Source organism: Canis aureus, chromosome 26 (genome assembly GCF_053574225.1).
Source record: "Canis aureus isolate CA01 chromosome 26, VMU_Caureus_v.1.0, whole genome shotgun sequence".
Lineage (NCBI taxonomy): Eukaryota > Metazoa > Chordata > Mammalia > Carnivora > Canidae > Canis > Canis aureus.
In genome coordinates this window covers 41,390,245-41,417,399 of record NC_135636.1, presented here as the reverse complement: position 1 = coordinate 41,417,399, position 27,155 = coordinate 41,390,245, and the positions used below count along the sequence as shown (strand labels likewise).

At 41.0% G+C, this 27,155-nt stretch overlaps 1 long non-coding RNA gene across 1 annotated transcript; it reads left to right on the top strand.

The window, feature by feature from the left end:
• The first annotated feature begins 87 nt into the window (after window positions 1-87).
• On the top strand, window positions 88-27,155 carry LOC144298490 (uncharacterized). The gene is made up of 2 exons (XR_013365424.1): window positions 88-252; window positions 26,634-27,155. It is a non-coding gene; the product is annotated as an uncharacterized LOC144298490 (long non-coding RNA).

Here is a 27,155-nt window from a genome sequence, read left to right as displayed (position 1 = left end):
GCGCATGTGCCAGCGACATCACTTCCGCTTGGGGCGGAACCTGCGGCTCTCCCTCCCCTCGCTCCCCCCCCCCCGCTGCCCCCCCTGCCCCCCCAGCGCCGAGTGCGCATGCGGCAAGTTGGGAGGTGGTTTCGAGTGATGGAGTAAATTTCTTTGTCTCGGTTCGGCGGCCGCGTGCGGAGGAGGTTTGCCGCCGGGACTCTGCGGCTGTGTTTACCGACCGAAAGTCGTGGAGGAAACTGGCAAAAAACGGTTAGCAGGGGTCGTCGCCACTGGGTGATTTTTATTTTCTTCTTAGATTTTTTTTTTTACACCGTCAACATTTATTTTCATAAAAAGAGAAAAAAAGTAAAAAATAAGAGCAGCTGACACTTTTATAGAAGTTTTTGCGTGCCGAGAACTGATTAAGGTACTTTTACATGCGTTAAGTAACTGAGTAAGGTATTTTTACATGCATTAAGTAATTTCATCCCCATAGCAACCTTAGCGGAAGGCACTTTACTGTCTACATTTTATATATGGGGCGACCGAGGCACAGGGAGGTTTCCCCAGGTCACGGAGCCGCGATGACAACCCAGGCAGTGGTTCCAGAGTCTGGAAAGTAGGTCCCAGCGCTTACCAGGAACTTTTCGTCTCCTTTCTGAGTGTGGAAATCGTGCTGGTAAATGCAGCTCGTGATTCCTTCCTCTAAGAGGAACTTCAGGAAACGTTTTCCCTAAACCTCAAGATGAAGTTCTCCCAGACAACCCAATCTTGGTAGCTGTCTGCTCCTGTGTGCATGTGATTTTTACCATTTTCAAGTGTACAGTTCAGTGGCATTAAATACACTCACACTGTTGTGTAACCATCACTGCAGTATGCTTCCAGAACTTTTTCATGAATGCCAATGAACTCTATAACCATTAACCAATAGGTCCCCATTATCCTCTCTCCCCAGTCCTGATAACCTCTCAGCTAGTATCTGCCTCAATGAATTTGCCTATCCTCAATATTTCATGAACCTTGAACTCTACAATATTTATCCTTTTGTACCTGGCTTATTTCCCTTGACAGTGTTTTCCAGGGTCATCCATGTCATGGCCTGTGTCACGACTTTACAGTGGCTGAATGATGTGCTATTGCATGTACTCAACACTTTTTGTTTATCCATTCTTCCCTGGAGGGCGCTTGGGTTGCTTCCTCCTCATGTCTATTGTGAATACTGCTGCAAGGAACAGTGAGGTATAAGGATATATTTGAGTGTCTGTTTTCAGCTCTTTGGGGTATATACCTAACAGTGAAATTGCTGGGTAAAATGGTAATTCTAATGTTCAGCTTTTTGAGGAACACCAAACTATTTTCCACAACGGCGACACCATTTAACATTCCCACTAGAAATGTATAAGGCTTCTAGTTTCTCCACATCCTTGCCAACACTTGCTGTTTTCCTTTTTTTTTTTTTTTTAAGATTTTATTTATCTGGGATCCCTGGGTGGCGCAGCGGTTTGGTGCCTGCCTTTGGCCCAGGGCACGATCCTGGAGACCCAGGATCGAATCCCATGTCGGGCTCCCGGTGCATGGAGCCTGCTTCTCCCTCTGCTTGTGTCTCTGCGCCTCTCTCTCTCTATCTCTGTGACTATCATAAATAAATAAAAATAAAAAAAAAGATTTTATTTATCTATTCATGAAAGATACAGAGAGAGGCAGAGACATAGGCAGAGGGAGAAGCAGGCTCCCTGCGGGGAGCCCGATGTGGGACTCTATCCTGGGGCCCTGGGATCAAGTCCTGAGCCAAAGACAGACACTCAACTGCTGAGCTACCCAGACATCCCTTTTTTTAAGATTTTATGTATTTATTCATGAGAGATACACAAAGAGGCAGAGACATAGGCAGAGGGAGAAGCAGGCTCCCTGTGTGGGATCACGCCCTGAGCCGAAGGCAAACACTGAACCACCAAGCCACCCAGGAGGCTCCCCCCCTCTTTTTTTTTTTTTTTTTTTTTTAGTTGTAGCTTCTTTTAATGGTGGTTCTGATGAGGGTGAACTTCATACCCTGGCTTCAGGCACTGAGTCTTATAAATGAAGAACACCTGCCACTTTTTTTTTTAAGATTTTATATATTCATGAGAGACACAGAGAGACAGAGACATAGGCAGAGGGATAAGCAGGCTCCCCTTTGGGGGTCCGATGCGGGACTCAATCCCAGGACGTGGGATCATACCCTGAGCCAAAGGCAAATGCTCAACTGCTGAGCCACCCAGGCATCCCCACTTACCACTTTATTGACTGGATTTCTGCAGTGGCAGACTGGTCTTCCTGATTCTACTCTTGGCTCTCTTCAGTCCATTCTTCACACAATTGAGAGATCTTTTACCAACCCAAATCATACTGCCTTGCTCCCCTGCATGAACACTGCAATACACTTAGAATGAAACCCCGACTCTGAGCAGCATGATCTAGCTCTTCCCTACCCCATCAGCTTCTGCTACTACTACTCTCCCCTTGTTCCCTCTACTCCAGTCATATTGGCCTCCGTGTTACCCACACAAACCAATCTTATTCCCACCTAAGGACCTTTGTGCCAGCTGTTCCCTTCCCACTACCCAAAATGCTCTCCCTTCAATCAGTTTGTGACTGGCTCGTGCCCATCCTCAGATTTCAGCTCAAAAAGAGAGTGCCCTGACCACCCCATAAACCAATAGCACCCACCTTGCAGTCAGGCCCTACCCCATCCCTCTTATCTGCCCCCTAGCATTTAGCACTCTTTGAGATCATTTTATTAGTTAATTTGGTGAACTTGTATATAGTCTGTCTTACTAGATGTGAGCTCCAGAAGGGTGAGGGCTTTGTTTTTATCTTGTTCACTGCTGTATCGCAGGTTCTTAGTATAGTGCGTGACACATAGCGCTCGGTAAATGCCAGGTGAATAAACAAGTGAATAAATGTCCTTATGTGATTATTTAAAAAGATTTTACTTATTTGACAGAGAGAGAACACAAGCAGGGGGAGTGGCAGGCAGAGGGAGAAGCAGGCTCCTCGCCAAGCAAGGAGCCCAATGCAGGGCTCCATCCTAGGACCCTGAGATCATGACCTGAGCTGAAGGCAGACACCTAACCAACTGAGCCACCCAAGCACTCCTCCTTCTGTGTGTTTTTGAATCATTTTCAGATGTATATCAAGTCTGGATACCCATGTTTGCTCAACTCAAATAGCTCTTATGTCAGCTTTCTCTCCACCCCATCATTGCCTGAGCTCTGGAGGGTAGGAATCATGTCCAACTCTTGTGCCATAGAGTAGTGCTGCAATTTCACCATCTATAATGAAGGACTAACATTTTAAATTTCTAATCCAGGGGCACCTGGCTGGCTCAGTTGGTAAAACATGTGACTCTTAATCTCAGGGTTGTGAATTTGAGCCCCAGTTGGTTATAAAGATTACTTAAAAATCTTTTTAAAAATAAATTAAAAATAAATTTCCAATCCACTGCAAACGGTACTTATGTGAAATATGATGAAATATTGTAGCAATGCCAGTTTGCTAGAAAAGTTTCTAAAATCTTATTCTCAACTTCCATATCTTATTGGGAATAAACGGTTTACAAACGGTTACTAGGTACGTCCATATTTTGAATCAAATTGTCTTAGAGGGGAGCCCGGGTGGCTCAGCGGTTTAGCGCCGCCTTCAGCCCTGGGCAGGATCCTGGAGACCCAGGATTAAGTCCCATGTCAGGCTCCCTGCATGGAACCTGCTTCTTTCTCTGCCTGTGTCTCTGCCTCTTTCTGTGTTTCTCATGAATAAATAAATAAAATCTTAAAAAAAAAAAAAAAAAAAAAAAAACACTAAGAGCTCAGCACAACACCTGGTAGATGTCAGTGTTTAGAGCACTGACTTGAAATCTTAGAAAACCAAGACAAAACAACATCGCACTGGATTAAAGGCAAAGATGGACATGAACAGACTTTGTTTACTACAAAACATCAAATAATGCCAATTGTTAGAGCAGCGCGCTGTCCATTGGAATTTTCTGCAACAATTAAAATGTCATATCGGTCCTGTCCAGTATGGTAGCCACAAGCCATGTGTGGACTGAATTTTCCATTTTAAATTTTAATTAAGTTAAATAGCTGCCTGTGGCTAGTGGCAAACACTTTTGATAGCACAGCTATACCAAATTATATCTTGGAAAACTCAGTTCTCTATCTCCTTTAGAACCTGATATCCTATCAATATCCAAGATCTATCTTATTCTACTGCCTAAATATTGGTCTAGTCAGATCTCTTCCCATTCCCCAATTTAATGGATGACAACACCATTCAAGGAGCCATGCATACTTGATTTCTCCATCTCCTTCAATACCCACTCTCCAGGGATCCCTGGGTGGCGCAGCGGTTTGGCGCCTGCCTTTGGCCCAAGGCACGATCCTGGAGACCGAGGATCGAATCCCACGTTGGGCTCCCGGTGCATGGAGCCTGCTTCTCCCTCTGCCTGTGTCTCTGCCTCTCTCTCTCTCTCTCTCTCTCTCTCTCTCTCTCTCTCTGTGACTATCATAAATAAATTTAAAAAATTAAAAAAAAAAAAACAATACCCACTCTCCAGCCTCCCATTCTTCATATCCTCTCAGTATTACCTCCAACTCAAAGGTCCTTCTAATTCTCCCCATCTCCACCATCATCATATCTCACCTAAAGAGTAGCCTCATGGGCAACCCAGATGGCTCAGCGGTTTAGTGTCGCCTTTGGCCCAGGGTGTGATCCTGGAGACCCGGGATCGAGTCCCATGTCGGGCTCCCTGCATGGAGCCTGCTTTTCTCTCTGCCTGTGTCTCTGCCTCTCTCTGTGTGTCTCTCATGAATAAATAAATTTTTAAAAATTAAAAAAAAAAAAAGAGTAGCCTTATAACCAGCTTTTCAGGGTCCAGCCTAGTTCACCATTCCTGTCCCCATTGCCCCATTGAAAATCTTTGAGTAACTTCCATTGTTTTTGTTTTTAATTTTTATTATTATTTTTTAACTTCCGTTGTTTTTTAGGAAAAAGACAAAGCTCCTCTTCCTTGGCCTCTAATCAGCCCCTCCTTGGTCTGGCCCTGTTTCTACTCCCAACCCTTAAGTAGGTCAAATTCCTTCTTTTTTTCTTTTTTTTAATAGAAATCTATCATGATCAGTGCAAATCTTTGGAGCACTAGACAGTTTCAACTTTACATTCATTTGTTGTGACTTGATTAGTGGTCTTTTCCACTAGATCATCAGCTCCATGAGGACCAAGACTGGGTCCATTTTTATTCAACGTTTTATTCTACTACCTGGCAAGATGATAGTATTTGTTATCGAGGCAGGTTAGCAGAATGGTTGAGTTCACAGCTTGTGGAACTAGCTCCCTAGGTTCAAATCCTGGCTCTACCTCTTGCTAGGTGTGACTTTGGCTAATTACCTTCTCTGTGCATCAGTTTTCTCACCTGTAAAGGGGCAATAGAATAACACCCACCTCTTAGAGTTTTAGATTACATGATTTAAAACAGCAGTTGGCATATAGTAAGGACTGGATAATATTAGTTATTATTAATTGAGTATGTATCCCTGTGACTTAAACAAATACAGGTATCCCTACTTTTTGAAAGTTTGTGTTATACCACTTTGTTTTTATGAAAGACCTGCATTAGTTACCTGTTTGCACTAACCGAAAGAAATCAGAGGAGGATGTTTGCTTTTGAAAAAAAAAAAAGGCAAGAAGCAAAGGAGCTCTCAGTATTTGATTTGCAGCCAGAGGCAGCGCACCCCAGCAGCGAGAGTAGCGCACCAGGCTCCTTCCCTGGGAACTACGTTCAGCATTTCTGCATCAAACCACCATAGCTTTGAATTTTATCTCTGAGTATCTATACTTTATCCCAGTTTATTTTGTGCATCCATTATGATGATGCGTCATAAAGATCAGAAAAACTTAAAAGGTTATTTTGGGGGGTTCTGGAACACTTAAAAATTTTTCATATAAATTAACAGTAATTGGGATCCCTGGGTGGCACAGCGGTTTAGCGCCTGCCTTTTGCCCAGGGCGCGATCCTGGAGACCCAGGATCGAATCCCACGTCAGGCTCCCGGTGCATGGAGCCTGCTTCTCCCTCTGCCTGTGTCTCTGCCTCTCTCTCTCTCTCTCTCTCTCTCTCTCTCTGTGACTATCATAAATAAATAAAAATTTTAAAAAAATGTTTTTAAGTTAAAAAAAAATTAACAGTAATTGCCCCTTCATGTTAAGACATTTCAGTTTACAGTAGGAATGCTCTGCTTTTGAAGACAGGGAAACCTGCATGTGGGCTTTGCCTCCCAGTTAGGATCCAGCAGTTGTGAGGCTTATGGGAGAGACTAAAGGGCTGGAGGAGGTACAAGGGATCTGCTCCTGTTTCCTGCACATTCTCCTGCGGGTGTCACTCCAACAGCAATTCTTCTTCTTAGAAATGACCATTCCAGTTTCCAGCTGGTTCTAGTTTGCAGTTTTTCATCATTCTTTTTTTTTTTTTTAAGATTTTATTTATTTATTCATGAGAGACACACACAGAGAGAGGCAGAGACATAGGCAGAGGGAGAAGCAGGCTCTCTGCAGGGAGCCCCATGTGGGAATCAATCCCAGGACCCTGGAATCAGAACCTGAGCTGAAGGCAGACCCTCACCACTGAGCCACCCATGTGCTCCCTTATTATTCTTTTTAACACTCACAGTACCTGCTCAGAGCACCAGCAACAGCTGAGTGGTGCTGCCTCCTCCACCACAGCTGGAGTCCCACTCCCATGAGAACTTCCTCTGGATTCAGAGACACCAGTGGGTTAGTGCCTCTCTGCTGCATTGACCCTCTTTTCAAACTCATTAGCTTTGGTGTTTTCCAGCCTCTTCCCATCGTCCCCCCAGCTCATGGTTGCTCCATGCAATTACTACTTAGTGTCCCTTCTTGCCTTTTATGTTATTAACACCTGGAATATTACTTTTTTTTTTAAACATTTTATTTATTCATGAAACACACACAGAGAGAGGCAAGTAGAGACCCCAGGCAGAGGGAGAAGCAGGCTCCATGCAGGGATTGGACGTGGGACTCCATCCCAGGTCCCCAGGATCAGGCCCTGGGCTGAAGGCGGTGCTAAACCACGTAGCCACCCGGGCTGTCCTGGTATGTAACTTTTTATTTTTATTTATTTTATTTTTTTTGGGTATGTTACTTTTTAAATAAGTTCACAAAATCTTTGACTTCCTCCGTTCAAGAGGTAGAGCTGAATTCCTGTCTTGAGTATAGGCTGTACTTAGTGACTTGCTTAACAATAGAATGTGGGGGGCAGCCCTGGTGGTGCAGCGGTTTGGTGCCGCCTGCAGCCCAGGGCGTGATCCTGGAGACCCTGGATCGAGTCCCACCTCAGGCCCCGAGATCGAGTCCCACGTCGGGCTCTCTGCATGGAGCCTGCTTCTACCTCTGCCTGTGTCTCTGCCTCTCATTCTCTCTGTGTCTCTATGAATAAATAAATTTAAAAAAAAATCTTTAAAAAAAAAAACAAAAAAACAATAGAATGTGGGGACATTGTTGAAGTTCATAAAATACTTAGTGGCTACACTTAGTACTTTCTTAAATCATATGTTCTGGGAGAAGTTAGCTGCCCTGTGTTGAGGACACTCCAGCAGCCTATCCAAAGGCCCGTGTAATGAGGAATGTCTTCTGGCAATAGCCAGTAAGAAACTGAGGCCTCTGTCATGTGAGGAAGAGACCTTGAAAGTAGATTATCAAGGCCCAGTGAGGCCTTCAGATGATGGTGGCCCCTGCTGACATTGTAACCCCAATTTCATGGGAGACCCTAAGCCACAACCCTGTAGCCTACACCACTTCTGAAATCCTCACCCGTACCAACTTCAAGGTTCCAGGTGCTTATTTTAAGCCACTGAGTTTTTTTTTTTTTTTGGGGGGGGGAGGGGGGTAATTTGTTACTTAGAAATAAGTAGCTAATTCACCTGGTTTACAATTCTATTTTTTTTTTTTAAGATTTTATTATTCATGAGAGACAGACAGAGAGACAGACAGAGACACAGGCAGAGGGAGAAACAGGCTCCATGCAGGAAGCCCAATGCGGAAACAGGCTCCATGCAGAAGCCCTATCCCAGGACCCCAGGATCACACCCTTGACTGAAGGCAGTGCTAAACTGCTGAGCCGCCAGGGCTGCCCTACAATTCTTTTTTTATTGAGACATAATTGACATATAACATTAAATTAGTTTCATGTGTACAACATAATGATTTTGTGTTTGTATACATTGTGAAATGATCACTACTGTAAATCCAGTTAACATCAATCACTACACATAGTTACATGTTTTTCTTGTAAGAACATTTAAGGTTTATTTTCTTAGGAACTTTCTGCTTTTTTTAAAGATTTTTATTTATTTATTCATGAGAGACAGAGAGAGAGGCAGACATAGGCAGAGGGAGAAGCAGGCTTCCTGTGGAGAGCCCAATGCAGGACTCAATCACAGGACCCTAGGATCATGACCTGAGCCAAAGGCAGACGCTCAACCACTGAGCCACCCAGGTACCCCTTTCTTGTCTTTTCTATTAAAGCCATTCTAGGGATGCCTGGGTGGCTCAGCGGTTGAGCGTCTGCCTTTGGCTCAGGGTGTGGTCCTTGGGTCCAGGGATCGAGTCCCACATCGGGCTACCTATGGGGAGCCTGCTTCTCCCTCTGCCTATGTCTCTGCCTCTCTCTCTCTGTCTCTCCTGAATAAATAAACAAAATCTTTTTAAAAAAAAAAGAATATTTCTTTTTAAAAAATTAAAAATCCATTCTAACACGTGTGAGGTGATATCTCATTGTGGTTTTTATTTGCATTTTCCTGATGATTAGTGATGTTGACCACCCTTTCATGTATCTCTGTTGGCCATCTGTGTGTCTTCTTTGGAAAAAATATCTCTTCAGATCCTCTGCCCATTTTTAAATCAGACTGTTTGTGGGGTTTTTTTTTTCCATTGAGTTTTATGAATTCTTTATGTATTTTGGATACTAACCTCTTATCAGATATATAATTTGCAAATATTTTCTCCCATTCGGTAGGTTGCTTTTTCATTTTATCAATGGTTTCCTTTGCTGCTCAGAAGCTTTTTAGATTGGTATGGTCTCACTTGCTTATCTTTGCCTTTGTCTCCTTTGCTTTTAGTATCAAATCCAAAAAATCATCACCAAGACCAATGTGAAGGAGCTTACTGCCTGGGTTTCCTTTTAGGAGTTTATGGTTTCAGGTCTTAAACATTCAATTCCTAATTCATTGTGAGTAAATTTATGTGTGTGGCATGAGATAGTAGTCCAATTTCATTCTTTTGCATGTCGTTGTCCTCTTTTCCTGACATTATTTATTGAAGAGACTGTTGATTCCCCCATTGTATATCCTTAGCTCTTTTGTCATACATTAATTGTCATACATCAAATATGCCTGGATTTATTTCTAGGCTCTCTATTCTGTTCCATCCATCTAGCTGTCTGTTTTTATGTCACACCATACTTTGTAACATAGTTTAAAATCAGGATGCATGATGCCTCCAACTTTGTTCTTTCTCAAGATTGCTCTATTTGGTGTCTCTAATAATTCTTTACATTACATTTTCTGTTAAAATAACTTGTATAGTGGGGTGCCTGGGTGGCTCAGTCAGTTGAGCATCTGGCACTTGATTTTGGCTCAGGTCATGATCTCAGGGTTGTGAGTCTGCGATCACACTCAGTGAAGAGTCTGCTAGAGATTCTCTCTCTTCCTCTGCCCCTCCCCCTGCTTGCCCTCTTTAAATTGAAAAAAAAAATCTTTTTTTTTTTTTTTTAAGGCAGATTATAGGGCTGCTTGGGTGGCTCAGTCAGTGAAGTGTCTGACTCTTGATCTCAGTTCAGATCTTGGTCTTGGAGTCATGAGTTCAAGCCCTTACTTTAAAAAAAAAAGAAAGAAAGAAAGCAGATTATAAAGCATGTACAGTGGGATGCCTGGGTGGCTCGGCAGTTGAGCATTTGCTTTCAGCTCAGGACCTGATGCAGGGCCCGAGGATCGAGTCCTACATTAGGCTCCCTGCAAAGAACCTGCTTCTCCCTCTGCCTGTGTCCCTGCCTCTCTTTGTGTTTCTCATGAGTAAATAAATAGAATCTAAAATAAATAAATAAAATTTAAAAAACATGTATGATATGGTGAAATCTTATGGGTGAGTTATTAAGAAAATAATTGGATTTTGTACTTTTTTGCTGCTGTGGACTCACCAGCTAAAAGAAGGGGAAACTAAATCTCAGGCCCATTGAGATGACCCAGAGGCAAAAGAGGTATTTGTCATCAAAATTATGAGAAGAATGTGGCCTGATGTCTCTGTGGGGATACAGATTCTCTAACATGAGAAAGGGGTGGAAGCTATTTAAGTTGCATACAGACAACTAAATCAATCCCAAAGAGAGTTCTTTATTGGTCAATGTGATGGTGAAGTTTAACATCAACTTGACTGGGCCACAAGATGCCCAGATATTTGGTCAAACATTATCTTGTGTGTTTCTCTGAGAGGGTTTTTGGATGAGAGTAACACTTAGGAGCACTTGGCTGACTCAGTTGATGAAACATGTGACTCACTATCTTGGGGTTGTGAGTTTGAGCCCCATGTTGGATATAGAGATTACTTAAAAATAAAATCTTTTTAAAAAGAGAGAGATGGGGCACTGGGGTGGTTCAGTTGGTTAAATGTCTGCCTTCAGCTCAGGTCATGATCTCAGGGTTCTGGGATCAAACCTCAGATCAGGGTCCCTGCTTAGCAGGGAGTGTGCTTCTCCCTTTCTCTCTGCCCCTCCCCCCCAACACCACTCATGCTCTCTCACTCTGCCTCAAATAAATAAATAAAATATTTTTTTAAAAAAAGAGAGAGAGGGAGATTAACATTTAAGTCAATAAATTGAGTAAAGCAGATTGACCTCTGTACAGTGAGGGAGCCTTATCCAAGCAGTTGAAGGCTTGAATAAAATAAAAGACTAACTCTTCACTGAGTAAGAAAGTTATTCTTCTTATCTAATGGGCTTCATTGAGCTGGAACATCAGCTCTTCTTGATTCTACAGCAACTCCCAGCCTTCAGACTCAAAGTGTGGGACGTTGGCTCTACAGATTTTGGATTTACTGGCTCCATAATTGTGTGAGCCAATTCCTTATAATCTCTCTCTCTATGTCTCCCTCTCTGGTTTTCCCTCTGTCTCCATGTCTATATATAGTTACCTCTAAATGGATTAAATAGAAAGATAATCTCCAGACCTGAAGGCTATATCCAGAAACAACGGCCAAATCACTCTACAGATCTCCTTTGGTTGAGACACCATTGATGCCACTGCTACTTCCAGATATTGTGATTTATCTTCTGACCACAAGACCAGAGGCCACTACTGTCTCTGAACCTGAGAGTTTCTCTTTTTTTTTTTTTCTCAAGATTTTATCTATGTATTCATGAGAGACACAGAGAGAGAGAGAGAGAGGCAGAGACACAGGCCACAGGCAGAGGGAGAAGCAGGCTCCCCAAAGGGAGCCTGTTGAGGTTGAGGGACTCGATCCCAGGACATGAGCCAAAGGCAGATGCTCAACCACTGAACCACCCAGGTGCCCAGATGAAGAGTTTCTGCTGCCATGCTGGTAAGGGTGGCTCTCTGCTTCCTATGGGAGACTGGCACTGAAGTTTCTGATTGGCAGAGTCTAGGTCTGGCTGCAGTGCCTCTGAGAAACTGATTATCTAGTCTCAGTCTTAGGCATTAATTGATGAGATAGGATGTTCCCAAACAGTGGGAAAGGAAGGAGCCCAAGAATGTTGAGCAGTCATAGAGTAACATATTCATTGCAACAAGGCTGGAAGGACAGAAGATGTCGAGTTTCTGTAGTCAAGACCTACACCTCTCACTTGTGTCACACCCTGGGAAGCAGCAGGTCTCATGGACAGACTTGACACAAAGGAATTAGTTGCTAAGAGTAGAGCCATCTAACTGAGATGGGACATGATTTTGGACTTGGTCTCTGAGCAAATCAGCAATGATCCTTGAACAGAATGCTAAAGGACCTTTCCAGTTTTTTTGTATTTAGGAAGCTGAGTTGTTGTTTTTATCTTGTTTCGTTTGCATGATTCTGAGATGGGAAAGAGCCCCTCCCCCCCCCAAGAGTTGACATTTGATTTACTGCCAAACTTGGTGAATGTAGACTGAATCAAAGGGATTCAGAGTTGATTTCTCTTTTGATAAAAAGGCAGATAGGGTGTCCAGACTCCTTTCATCCTTTTGCTCCACATCACCATTACATAGCTTCCACTGCACTGTTCAGAATGGCTGCTGAGGGACGCCTGGGTGGCTCAGTGGCTAAGCGTTTGCCTTCGGCTCAAGGCAAGATCCCGGAGTCCTGGGATTGATTCCTTCATCGGGCTCCTTAAGTAAAGCCTGCTTTTCTCTCTGCCTATGTCGCTGCCCACCCCCCACCCCCCATCATGAATAAATAAATAAAATCTTTAAAAAACACAATGGCTGCTGAAGCTCCAGCCATTAGGCCTCATTCCAGCAAGCATGAAGGAAGGGGGAGGGAAAGAAAAACTCATATTCTCCCCTTAATCATACTTCCAGGAAGTCATATGGATGACTTCTGCTTCCATCTCATTGGCCAGGACTTAGTTTGTGGATACTCCTACCTGCAAAGAGGCTGGCAAATGTAGATTTTATTCTGAGCAGCCATATGCCCAACTAAAAATGTAGAATTTACTGCTAAGGAAAAAGTGGATAATGGCAGTTGAGGGTAACAGGAAATTTTTGTCACAGTCAAGAGGCACATACACTAAAATGTTTGCCACAAGTATGTCTGGAAGGTGAAAATATAGATGATTTTTAGTTGCCTCTTTATAGTTTTCCCCAATACTTTATTTAAAAAACAAAAAAACAACCTAACCATATATTTATAATCAGAGGGGAAGAAAGCATTGCCACTCTTTCCAATCTGAAGGAAAAAACACAATATGAATAAAACAAATAGTACAATTATGTACCAGAGCAAGGCAATTTTTAAAGAAATATCTACTCTCAGGAGGGCTTGTGCAATGTTTCCAAGGAAATAAAACTTCCCTGGAAAAGCAGCTCCCTTTAGCAACCTGAACATGATTCTCACCACCTACAGATAAGATCTTGTCCTCCCCAGAATGCCACAAGGATCTGTTTGGACTTGTTATGGCACAAGGCATATTTGGCATTGACTTAAATATACTTGCCTTAGTCCTGGTACCACCTGACTACATTCCATGGGTGCTGTGCATCTCCCTGCACTGTGAATGTTGCTGTATGGGCTGAAACTTCGTTAAATATTTATTAGATGGTACCAAATCCAGGCTGTCTTCACACTTTAATTCCCCTATGTGATTTGCAATTGATAAGATCTGGATGGATCTGGAAACCTTGACAAACTTGCCAAAGAATAAGCAAGTCTTGTGAGATCCTTGGCAATCAAAGATGTCGGGAGTTTTGGAGATTTGCTGCACTTGTATAAAATCCATCTTGACTTTCATTTCCACCCTCCTCCTCACCGTCTCCACCCGGTTTCTGCTCTCCTCTCCAAACCAAAGTCTAAAAAGATCAGATTGGAAAGAAGACTTCCAGGTGGTTGAGGGTCTGTCTTTGGCTCAGGGTGTGATCCTGGGGTTCCGGGATTGAGTCCCACATCAGGCTCCCTGTGAGGAGCCTGCTTCTCCCTCTGCCTGTGTCTCTGCCTCTCTCTCTGTCTCTCATGAATAAATAAATAAAATCTTTAGAAAAAAAAAGAAATAAAACTGAATTCTAGGATGACTGGGTGGCCTAGTGGTTTAGCGCCTGCCTTTAGCTCAGGGTGTAATCCTGGAGTCCTGAGACCAAGTCCTGCATTGGGCTCCCTGCATGGAGCCTGATTCTCCCTCTGCCTGTGTCTCTGCCTCTCTCTCTTTCTGTCTCTCTCATGAATAAATAAATAAAATCTTAAAAAAAAAAAAAAAAAACAGAAAGAAGACTTCTTTTCCTCCTTGGGGATCTGATATCAACCCCACGATTTTAGCTGTGTTTAGGAGAACCAAGTCTCCCCGCCCAACTCAAAGGTAGGATTTCCAACTGATTTTATTCTCAGAGAGTCAAAGTGGATGTTAGTAATTAATATGGAACAATATTCTACTACTCAATGGTGGCACCAACTCAAGATCAGTTTGCTAACATAGTATTTTCCTATGTTCTGGAACAAAGACTGGAGATATTGCCATTTCTTTCCCTTCTCTCTCCCCAGAGGTAACCATTCTCATGACTTTGAAGTGTAACCTTCCTGTTGGTGCTATTATATCCCCCATTTTACAGGTAAAGAAAATGAGGCATAGGGAGATAAAGGAATTTGCCCAAGGTCACACCCTTAATAGGTGGTGGAACCAGCAGCACAGACAGGTGATAAGTCAGATGAAGGAAAGACTGCAGGTTGATAAGAGGGACTGAGGCATGTGTTCAGGGAAGTCAGTTCTGTCCCAAAGCTGAGAACTGAAGATGGAGAAAGAGACACTAAGCAAGATTTCTGGGAAGAAAGAACAAGTGCAAAGATTCAAAGTGGGAAGGAATTTGGGCAAAGTGGCTTGCCACTGTAGCTGCTATCTAGCTGCTACATTATTCTTATGGATCATAGAGGTCATATAGGTCTTGAACTACTGGCCTAGATTACATTTATGAATGAAGCCTAATTATTTCCTGGTTATTCAAGCCCTATTGAGGGATACCTGGGTGGCTCATTGGTAAGATCTGCCTTTGGCTCAGGGTGTGATCCTGGAGTTCCAGGATCGAGTGCCACATCGGGCTCTCCACGAGGAGCCTGCTTCTCCCTCTGCCTGTGTCTCTGCCTCTCTGTGTGTCTCTCATGAAATAAAAAAAATCTTTTAAAAGAAAAAAAAAGCCCTATTGTTTGGTTTGGTTTGGTTGTCACATGTAACTGCATCTAATCCTAATTGATCCATTGTCCCTTCCTTCTGTGAATTCAAATAAGATGTATGCATGTGTACAAATCCATTGTATTGACCCTGTATCTGTCTCATTTTGGTTTCTACTCCTTGATTTCTTCGTCTTTTTTTTTTTTTAAAGATTTTATTTATTTATTCATAGACACAGAGAGAGAGAGGCAGAGACACAGGCAGAGGGAGAAGCAGGCTCCATGTAGGGAGCCCAATGTGGGACCCAATCCCGAGTCTCCAGGATCACACCCCAGGCTGCAGGCGGCACCAAACCGCTGCGCCACCAGGGCTGCCCTTTCTTTGTCTTTTTTATTTTTATTTTTTTTTTCTTTGTCTTTTTTAAAGCAAGTTTTAGTTGTGGCATAGTTTTGCTTTTGGTGGTGGTCTTAGTTAGAAATCATTTTATTGCAAGAAACAAATACCTATTGAAGTTACATTATAGAAAGACATTGAAAGGGGGTGCCTTGGGTGGCTAAGTGGGTTGGGTATCCATCTCTTGATTTCAGCTCTGGTCATGATCTCAGGGTCGTGGGATCAAGCCCCACATCCAGCTCTGAGCTGAGTGTGGAGCCTACTTGGGATTCTTTCTCTCTCTGTCCCTCTGCCCCTCCTCCTGCTTGCTTACTAAATAAAAAATAAAGAAAGAAAATAATAAAATAAATAAAATAAAAAATAAAATATTAAATATAATATAAAATATAAAATAAAATAGTAAAATGGTGCCTGAATGGCTCAGTCGCTTAAGTGTCTGCCTTTGAAAAAAAAAAAAAAAAAAGTGTCTGCCTTTGGCTTAAGGTCATGATCCCAGGGCAGCCCTGGTGGACAAGAGGTTTAGCGCCACCTTTGGCCCAGGGCGTGATCCTGGAGACCCTGGATCAAGTCCCATGTCGGGCTCCCTGCATGGAGCCTGCTTCTCTCTCTGCCTGTGTCTCTGTCTCTCTCGGTGTCTCTTATGAATAGGTAAATAAAATCTTTTAAAATAAATAAATAAATAGGTTTTTTTAAAAAAGCACTTTAAAAAAAAAAAAAAGGTCATGATCCCAGAGTCCTGGGATGGACCGCTGCATCAGGCTCCCTGCTTAGCATTGGGATCCCTGTTGGCTTTTCTCTCTCCCTCTGCCCTTCCCCTCTACTCATGCTCTCTCTCTCTAATAAATAAAATATTAAATAAAGATTTTGAAAAAGGAAAGATTTAGTAAAAGGCATCAGATGTCTCAAAGAAATAATAACAAAAAATAAAACTTATTAACCACTTATATTTTAAAGATTATTCTATGATTTTTACACATTAATATATTTAATTCTCACAATAGCCTTATGAAGTAGATCAATACCCCAATATTTGTAACAGCTTTATTGAGATGTAATTCATATACCACCTTTTTCACCCATATAAAACAACATCACCAAAATCAATTTTAGAACATTTTCATCAAGTGAAAGCCCAAGAGAAACCCCATGGTCTTTAGCTATCATCCTTAATCTTCACACACACACTCCAGCCGTAGGCAACCACTAATCTACTTTTTGTCTCTCCGGATTTCCTTATTCTGGACAATTCACATCATGGAATTATATAATATGTGACTAGATCCTTTCTCTTAGCATGTTTTAGCATGTACAGTACTCCATCCTTTTATATATGGCTGAATAATACTGCATTGTATGGATATGTTACATTTTGTTCATCAGTTGATGGACATTTGGGTTGTTTCCCCCTTTTTTGGCTGTTATGAATAATGTTGCTGTGAACATACATGAACAAATTTTCAGGTGGACATAATTTTCTTGGGTACTATGAGTGGAATTGTTGGATATGTTAACTCTGTATTTATATTTTTGAGGAACTGCCAAATTCATCAAAACAACATCAGGATCATCAGGTTGGGAGGGCTGCTTATTGTAATTACTCACTGAAGCACTGAGAAGGAGATATGGCAACAAACGAATGGCTTCTTAGATGGTTTGCCCAGAAATGACACGTCACCTCTGTTGACCTTTTATTGGTCAAATTAGGTCATACAGCCACACCCAAAGTCAAGGGGGCAGGAAAATACATTCTTACCTAACATGCAGAAAGGGGAAAGAACTAGATACATTTACAGAAGGATGCTAAGGGCTGATTCAGTGAATGTTGTGTAGAAAAACAAGAAAGGCTCCTATGAGGGGATGACGTTTACTCTGAGACTTGAAAGATCAAAAAGAGCCTCTTTGAGATGATCGGGGAAAAGAGATACTCACCATCACTAGTCATTAAGGAAATATCAATAAAACCACAAGGAACTACTTCACACCCACTAAAATGGCTATATATTTGACCCTTGAACGACACAGGTTTGAACTGCATGAGCCCACTTATACATGGATTTTTTTCTCTTTTCTTTTTTTTTAATTTTAAAGATTATTTATTTGTGAGAGAGAGAGAGAAAGAGAGAGAGAGGATGAGCAGGGAGCAGAGGGAGAGGGAGAAGCAGACTCCCCACTGAGCAGGAAACCTGAAGCAAGGCTCAATCCCAGGACCCTGAGATCAGAACCTGAGCCAATGCTTAACTGACTGAGCCACCCAGGTGCCCCATGTGGAATTTTTCCCCCACAAATACAGTAGAATACCATAAATGTATTTTCTCTTTCTTCTTTTTTCAATTTAAGCTCTACACCCAATGTGGCCTGGAACTCATAACCCTGAGATAATGATGAGTCACATGCTTTACCAACTGAGCCAGTCAGACACCCCTATTTTCTCTTTATGATTTTCTAAATATTTTTTTCTCTAGCTTACTTCATTGTAAGAATGGAGTGTATAATACATATAACCTACAGAATATGTGTTAATTGGCTCTTTATGTTATCAATAAGGCTTCCAATCAACAGTAGGCTATAAGTAGTTAAGAGGAGTCAAAAGCTATATGTAGATTTTTGACTGCACGGCAGGAGGTCAATGCCCCTAACCCTTCAATTGTTCAAGGATCAACTGTAATAATAACAATAAAAATATATATATATATATATATATATATATATACAAACAGTAAAAACTGTTGGCAAGAGTGTGGAAAAACTGAAACCTCATTCACTATTGGTGGGCATATAAAATGGCACAGCCACTTTTGAAAACAGTTTGACAGTTCCTCAAAAAAATTAAAAACAGAGTTATCAGAGGCACCTGAGTGGCTCAGTCAGTTAAGCATCTGCCTTCAGCTTAAGTTATGGCCCGGGTTTCCTAGAGTCCAGCCCCACATCAGGCTCCCTGCCCAGCGGGGACTCTGATTCTCCCTCTCCCTCTCCCCCATGCCCTCTCATGTTTGCTTCCTCTTTCTCACTCTCTTTCTTAAATAAGTAAATTAAATCTTAAAAAAAAAAAAATACAATTACCAGATGACCCAGCAATTCCTCTTTTAGGTATACGCCCAAGAGAACTAAAAACCTACATCCACACAAAATTTGTACACGAATGTTCATAGCAGCTTTATTCACAATAGCCCCAAATAGAAACAACCCAAATGTCTATCACCTTATAAATGAGTAAACAAAATGTGGTGTATACACATATGATATACTATATCATATATATATGTGTGTTACATATACTGGAATATCAGTCACCAAATAAAAACAAATGAAGTATTGACACACGCTATAATATGGAGGAACCTGGAAAACATTATGCTAAGTGAAAGAAACTGGCCATTTATTTTATTCTATTTGTATAAAAGGTCCAGGACTGGCAAATGCATAGAGACAGAAGTCAGATTAGTGGTTGCCAGTGGCTGAGGAGAGGAAAGAGTGGAATGTTAATGGATTTGTTTTGGGGATGGCATAATTGTTCTGGAATTAGATAGGGGTGATGGTTGTACAACTGTAGGAGTATACTAAAAACTGCTGAATTATACACTTTAAAAAAGTGAATTTTTTAAAGATTTTATTTATTTATTCATGGGAGACAGAGAGGTAGAGACATAGGCAGAGGAAGAAATAGGCTCCCTGAGGGCAGCTGGGTGTGGAACTTGATCCCAGGACCCTAGGATCACAGCCTGAGCCAAAGGCAGACACTCCACCACTGAGCCACCCAGGCATCCCAAAGAGTGAATTTTTAAAAAGATTTTATTATTTATTTTAGAGAGAGAAAACACAAGCCAGCATAGGGGCAGAGGGAAGAGGGAGAAACAGATTCCTTACTGAGCAGGGAACCCAATGCAGGGCTCAATCCCAGGAACCCAGGATCATGACCTGAGCTGAATGCAGAAAACTTAACTGACTGAGCCACCCAGGCACCCCCCAAAAAGGGTGAGTTTTTTAAAAAGATTTTATTTATTTATTCATGAGAGACACACACAGAGAGGCAGAGTCATAGGCAGAGGAAGAAGCAAACTCCTTGCAGGGAGCCGAATAGGGGACTCGATTCCCAGACCAGAATCACGCCCTGAGCCGAAGACAGATGCTCAACTGCTGAGCCACTCAGGCGTCCCTAAAGGAGTGATTTTATGGTATGTAAAATGCATCTCAATTAAAGATAGATAAGCAGACCCATTAAGTGAAAGAGAAAAATAAAGAAATTGAAAATCTGATGGGGAATGGAATATTTTCCTAGTTTCACAATACCTTTTAATAAAATACTAATAAGGAAAAAAGAATAACTGTACAAATGGGGAAACTGGCATTTGAATGACCAAAGTGAACACCATTAACAATGAGACAAATCACAATCATGTGCCAACTGATTGGATGTAATGAGAACTCAGCATTGCTGGTGTTTGATTTTCCTGGCAAAGATTCATAAGCTGAAACTAATCATAAAGAAACCTCAGTTAAACTCAAACGGAAGAACATGCCAGCAATATGCCAAATAATTGGCCAGCAACCTTCAAAAATATCAAAGACAAGGAAGTTGAGGAAAGAGTGAAGAACTGTCCCAAACTGAGAGAGACTAATGAGACAGAGTAATATAAATGCAAAGATCTTTTTTTTTTTTCTCCCAAGTAGGCTCCACATCCAAATAGGGTTCAAACTCATGAGATCAAGCCAGTCAGGCACCCCTAAATGCAAAGATCTTTTCACCCCAAAGGACATTATTGGACAAATTGGTGAAACTTGACAGGTTGTCTGAGGATTCAACAATAGTATCCTATCATTGGGCAGCCCGGGTGGTTCAGTGGTTTAGCGCCGCCTTCAGCCCAGGGTGTGATCCTGGAGACCTAGGATCAAGTCCCACATTGGGGACTGTGTGGAGCCTGTTTCTCCCTCTGCCTGTGTCTCTGCCTCTCTCTTTCTCTGTGTCTCTCATGAATGAATAAATAAAATCTTAAAAAAAAAAAAAAGAAAAGAAATAGGATGGAAACTAGAAGACAGTAGTGTCCATATGCTAATATAGTATCCTATCATATTAATATTCTTATTTGGATGGTTGTATTACTAAGAAATCCCTTGTAGGAAATACACACTAAAGTATTTGAAGCTGAACAAGTCAGCATTCATCCTCAAAAGATTCAAGACAAAAAAAAAAAAAAAAAAACCTGTCAGAACCATATTTATAATTTTTTTTGTAAGTTTTAAATTGTTTAAAAAAATTCATAATCCAGGGACACCTGGCTGGCTCAGTCAGTGAAGCATGTGACTCTTGCTTTCGGAGTTCAAGGTCAAGCCCCAGATTGGGTGTAGAGATTACTTTTTTTTTTTTTGAGATTACTTTTAAAAAAAGTTCATATACCAATTTCCAGTGAGGTTTCATACTTTCTCAGTTAACCATCTTCTCTTCATTTCACAATCTTCCTTATATTCATTGAATATGAATGATATCTACCACTTATTGGCACAAAATTCTTAATGCACATGTGACAATATGCATGAAAAACATTGTCATGTATCACTTAGAGCTCAGAAACCAGTACTGCTTAACTTAAGCAGGAAAAAGTATGGACTAGAAGGACATGAGTTATATGGCTGGCTCTGTTGGAAACAGCTCCCTCATTTAATAAATCTGTGTTGATCTTGTGCAATGGATTTAACCATTCAGTGCATCGGTTTATGCATCCATATAATGGAAAATATAGTACCTATTGCATAAGATAGTTGTGGGGATTAAACTAATTAATACATATAAGACACAACAGTGCCCAACAACACATCATTAATGCTTCATAGATGTTATTTATTATCATTAACTAACTTGTTCAAAGAAGCCAATGAGTGGCCGGTGCAGGATTCTAATCCAAGTCCATTTGAAACCAAAACCTGAGCTCCCTAACATCACAACCTTTTTTCACAATGTTAACTGAGCATGATTCTCCCCCTTTTCTCCTAAAGGCTGGTGAAACACAGGGATGTTCCTTCTCCCACCCCACTAGCAATTACTTCCTTTTGCATTCTCCTGGGGTTTATAAACAAAAACTTGTCAAGCCGGCTGGTCCCTCTGAGAAGCAGTTTATATCCACACCCTACAAAAGCTTTTGCCTCACTGGTATACTTCGCTTGCTTTGGGTAATGCTATCCCTTTAAATATTGAGGACATTTAATCTAAGTAATACTGTCCATGGTCTTTAATCTAGGAATGAACTTTGAGGTGCAGCTTTGAGGTGACATGCTTGCATCAATATCTTCAATGCAGTATCTTCCTACCTTGTATCTAAACATTATCCTTCCTTCCGATATTTGGTTTGAAAATATTGGGTCAACATCTGAAAAGGTAATGCAGTTCCCTGGAAGGTGTTGTATTAATCATTTAAAAAAATTTTTTTCTGTATTTTATAATGTTTTAAATAGGCTTAAAAAGATTGGCAGTAGGCAAGAGCCTGCTTCTCCCAGGGCTACTCTGTTCTTAGAGACAGACAGCAGAGAGCTCAGCAGGGAGCATGTCTTTCAAATGCCAGCCAGCAAGTCTCTAGTTTATATCTCCAATGGTCCTCTAACTGGAACACACCAAGCCAGTGTTTATCCTGCCTGAAATCATCCCAGGGGCCAGGTACCAGGCAACTAGAGAGCATCCCTATAGCCCAAAGCCCATTGGCATTATTCAAACTAGCTAGGCCTAAATCCAAGCATTCCTCTCTCCCCTGTCTTCTGCTACCAGATGACATCAATACCTGGTGCTTCCTGGGATCCCTGGGTGGCGCAGTGGTTTGGCGCCTGCCTTTGGCCCAGGGCGTGATCCTGGAGACCTGGGATCGAATCCCACGTCGGGCTCCCGGTGCATGGAGCCTGCTTCTCCCTCTGCCTATGTCTCTGCCTCTCTCTCTCTCTCTCTGTGACTATCATAAAAAAAAAAAAAAAATACCTGGTGCTTCCTTTGTGGCTCTGCATGGCACATAGTTATCCCCCCTCTAGGACCTGTGAGAAGAATAAACTTACTTGGAACGCCTGGTGGCTCAGCGGTTGAGTGCCTGCCTTCAGCCCAGGGCATGATCCTGGAGTCCCAGGATCGAGTCCTGCATCGGCCTCCCTGCATGGAGCCTGCTTCTTCCTCTGCCTATGTCTCTGTCTCTCTTTGTGTGTGTCTCTGATGAATAAATAAAATCTTTAAAAAAAATAATAAATAAATAAACTTCTTTCTTGAAGAACAAGAGCCTCATTCTCACTTCTTTCTGTGGCTACATCAACTTTACCATACTGTTTCCAACACCTACATTCTCAGAACAGGTAATATAAATTGATTTTTTTTTCCTAAAAATTACACTTGATTTATATTTATTGTTAAAGCACTATTAATGTATGTTAATTATACCTAAATAAAAATATGTAGTAGAGAACACTGTTAGACCCTAAAGAAAGTTTGAAAAAAAACAGAAGATAACACCTATATCATACCATTTCAATTAAACCATTGCTTTCCTTTTTTTTTTTTTTTTAATTTTTATTTATTTATGATAGGCACACAGTGAGAGAGAGAGAGAGGCAGAGACACAGGCAGAGGGAGAAGCAGGCTCCATGCACCGGGAGCCCGACGTGGGATTCGATCCCGGGTCCCCAGGATCGCGCCCCGGGCCAAAGGCAGGCGCTAAACCGCTGCGCCACCCAGGGATCCCCCTGCTTTCCTTTTCCAGTCTGTTTTCTAACTTTGTTCATATACATTCCTCCTTATATGATTAATAAGAAAATATTAATGATCTATACTAATTATAGTGCTCATATTTATAAAAATAGTCTTTTCTATCTCATTTTGAGACCTTAAAAAGAAAAGGAGTGATCATAGAAATAGGATGGAAACTTGGGATGCCTGGGTGGTTCAGTGGTTGAGCCTTTGGCTCAGGTCATGATCCTGGGGTCCTGGATCAAGTCCCGCATTGGGCTCTCTGCATGGAGCCTGCTTCTCCCTCTGCCTGTGTCTCTGCCTTTTTCTCTCTGTGCCTCTCATTAATAAATAAATAAAATCTTAAAAAAAAGAAAAGAAATAGGATGGAAACTAGAAGACAGTAGTGTCATATGCCCAGGAAGGAGAATATTTCTAGAAGGGAGTGGTGGGCCATGTCAAATGCTAATGAAAGATTCAGCAACAAGAGATCTGAACATGCTCATCAGATTTAGCAACATGTTTTAATAAAGTATTGGCAAACCTTTCAATAAACTTGGCTCTGTGATGGACCTGGAGACACAATGAGACTAAGAGATTTGTTTGGGTTTTGTTTTTTAGATAAGAAAGACATAAGAATGTTTAAATAAAGATTGGGAGAATCTAGTTGTGAGCTAATACTTACCAAAAGAGAAAATGAGTTATTGGTAGCATAAGGTTTATATGAAGGAGAGGAGATAAGGATTGGTTTTGATAGGAGAGCCACCAGCCAATCCTATGGCAACAGGAAGAAGATTGGCTCAGATGTAGGTGGGTTATTGTTTTTGTTTTGGGAAGATGGGTGAATTTTTCAGTATAGACACTGACAAACTAATAGTTGGAATTTTGATCAACAAGTACAACCAGAATACAAGTGGTCATCGCAGTTTATGGTATTAGAAAGAGTGTTCTTAAAAAAAATTAAAATTAAAAAAAAGAAAGAGTGTTCTTGAAATGATGGACCATAACATTTTGCTGAATATAGAAAGACATGAAAGATGGAGAAAGCTGATGGGGAGAAACTAGATGGGTAAATAGATTGGAGTCCTGATTAGCTAGAAGAATAGTCTTAGTCACAAAATACAGAGGTTAGAAGGGTTATAGCCATAATGTAGAATGATGTTTTGCATATGTTTATTTTTTATGTCAAGACCTAGTATATGGGGATCCCTGGGTGGCTCAGCAGTTTAGCGCCTGCCTTTGGCCCAGGGTGTGATCCTGGAGTCCCGGGATCGAGTCCCACGTCGGGCTCCCGGCATGGAGCCTGCTTCTCCCTCTGCCTGTGTCTCTGCCTCTCTCTCTCTCTCTCTCTCTCTCATGAATAAATAAATAAAATCTTAAAAAAAAAAAAAGACCTAGTATATGGTCATAAGGAGGGATGACTAGGGTATGATGGAGGAGAAAATCACTGGAAATGAGAATGTCCGACTAGGATCTTGGATTTGCTTTTTGTATTAATGTTGAGGTCAATAGGATGATGACTGGAGGAGCATATGTGATCCAGGTCCTCAAATGTGGTGGATAAAGGCAGTGGAGAGCGAATAACAGGATCATAACTGAATGGCCTCTCTTCTGAACTCTATTCTTGAATTTCCAGATATCTAACCTAATATCTCCACTTAGATATCTACTAGCTATCTTCAAGTTAACAATATAGTCAAGCCTAGAAATGAGGGGACTAGAGAAGTCATTTTTATGGGTACCTAATTACCCTAAAAATAAGATTGGGGTTCTTCTGCAGTAAAATATTGGAAAGTGGATTGTCAGTATACAACAAATGGTCTCCCCTACATTGTGTAACAGTCACATTACCAGATTTTTACAACAGTGAAAATTCAGGTAGCCTCAAAAGTTAAGGGGAGCATCCAGAAAATACAAAGAACTCTTACTGTTCAAAACTAAAAGACAACCCAATTTTATTATTTTTATTTATTTATTTTAAAGATTTCATTAATTCATGAGAGACACAGAGAGAGAGAGAGAGGCAGAGACACAAGCAGAGGAAGAAGCAGGCTCCATGCAGGGAGCCCAACGTGGGTCTCGATGCCGGGTCTCCAGGATCACACCCTGGGCTGAAGGCAGCGCTAAATCACTGAGCCACCCGGGCTGCCCAACAACCCAATTTTAAAGTGAGGAAAGGACTTGAATAGACATTTCTACAAAGAAGATATACAAATGACCAAAAAGTACATGAAAAGATACTTGATATCATTAGTTATTAGGGAAATGCAAATCAAAATCATGAGATACCACATTACACTCACTAGGATAGCTATAATTTAAAAAAAAAAAAAAACAATCATTGGCAAAGATGTGGAGAAATTAGAACTCTTGTATATCACCAGTGGGAATATAAAATGGTCCAGCTATAGAAGATAGCTTGGCATTTCCTAAAAGAAGTAAACATAGAGTAACCATGTGACTCAGCAGTTTAACCCCTAAATATATACCCAAAAGAGCTGTAAAAATAGTTTTTTGAGAGAATTTGAAAACAAATTCTTGTATGTGAATGTTCATAGCAGCACTGTTCACAGTAACCAAAGGTGGAAACAACCATAAACAGATAAGTGGATAAAGAAATTGTGATATAGCCATACAATGGAATATTATTTGGCTGTAAAAAGGAATGAAGTACTAATACATGCTAGAATGTGGGTGAACTTGAAAACATTATGTTAAGTGGATGAAGTCAAACATCAAACATCACATATTGTATGATTCCATTTAAATGAAATATGCAGAATAGGTAAATTCTAGAAACAGAAAACAAATTAATGATTGCCAGAATTTTGGGAGAGAGGAGGGAATGGGGAGCAACTGCTTAATGGATACAAAGTTTCCTTTTGGAGTGATGAAAATGTTTTGGAATGAGATGGAGGTGGTGGTAGCTCAACACTGTGAAAGTACTAAATGCCACTGAATTTTTTACTGTAAAATGGTTGATTTTATGTGAATTTCACCTAAATTTTAATAAAAAAATTAAGTGGAAGAGTTTTAGTATTAAGAATGATAGAAAAGTTATTTATCAAGATGCAGCAAATTCTTTAGCTGAGGAAAGTGATACATGATTATGCAAGTATGTTCTCACTATATAGAGTAATTCAAATAAAGCACAAAGTATAAGTGCCAAATTTCTTTTCTGCTACATAAAGAGAAGCCTATGTTAGGAAAATAGTTTTGTGCTTTCTAACAGTTGTGGAGTTTGAAAACCCAGTGATTAAGAATTTTTCTCTACCACCATCAAGAAGAAAAAGAAGATGAAGAAGGAGGTAGGGGCACCTGGCTGGCTCAGTTGGAAGAGAATTCAATTCTTCATCTTGGGGTCATTAGTTAGAGCCCCACATTAGACGTAGAGATTACTTATATAAATAAACTTAAAAAAAAAAAGGAGGAGAAGAGATAGACAACAGAGGAAGTGAGGGAATAATAATAATAAAAAGTTGGTTTCCCATTTAAACATAAAGTACTGAAAAACAAAATTTCCCCTCGTATGAGAAAAAGAACACCTCTGTGTTCTGAAAGACAATGATTTCTAACCTAGAATTCTATACCCAGCCAAATTATCCATGAAGCATGAAGATAGAATAAAGATATTTCCAGATATGAAATGTTTCAAAAATTTCTCTCCTAGGCCACTTTCTCAGAAAGCGAGTGGAACTTGAGGGAGGAAACCATGGAAAAAGGGACTCATGGAATCCAATAAACAGGAGATCCAGCCCAAGAAAGAGGCAAGAGAAAATACCACTGCCACAGCTGCCCAACAGGCCTGGAGAGGAATCCATCCTAAAAAGAGCAGGAGAACAGAGAACTGCAAGGTCGGGGAATGTCTCCAAGAAAAAAAAAAAAAAAAAAGAAAAGAAATGGATTGATTACCAATATGTTTGAATCTCTTGAGAGAAAATTTCAGTTTCTGTCAGAGATTTTGTGGATCAATTGGTGATAAATACACAGATAACTAAGTGTAGCCAATTTGTTGAACAGATGGGAACTCTGGGGTGTAGGAAGAAAATAAGTTTATTCTTGGATGCAAAGTTTATTCTTTGCATATTCAAATTGTTCTTCCCCCCATACCCTTGAATGAAGTCTAGGGCAAATCTCGGCCTATTTAGTCACTCAGGTAATAAAATTCTCTTGATCACTTAAAACTTCCAAA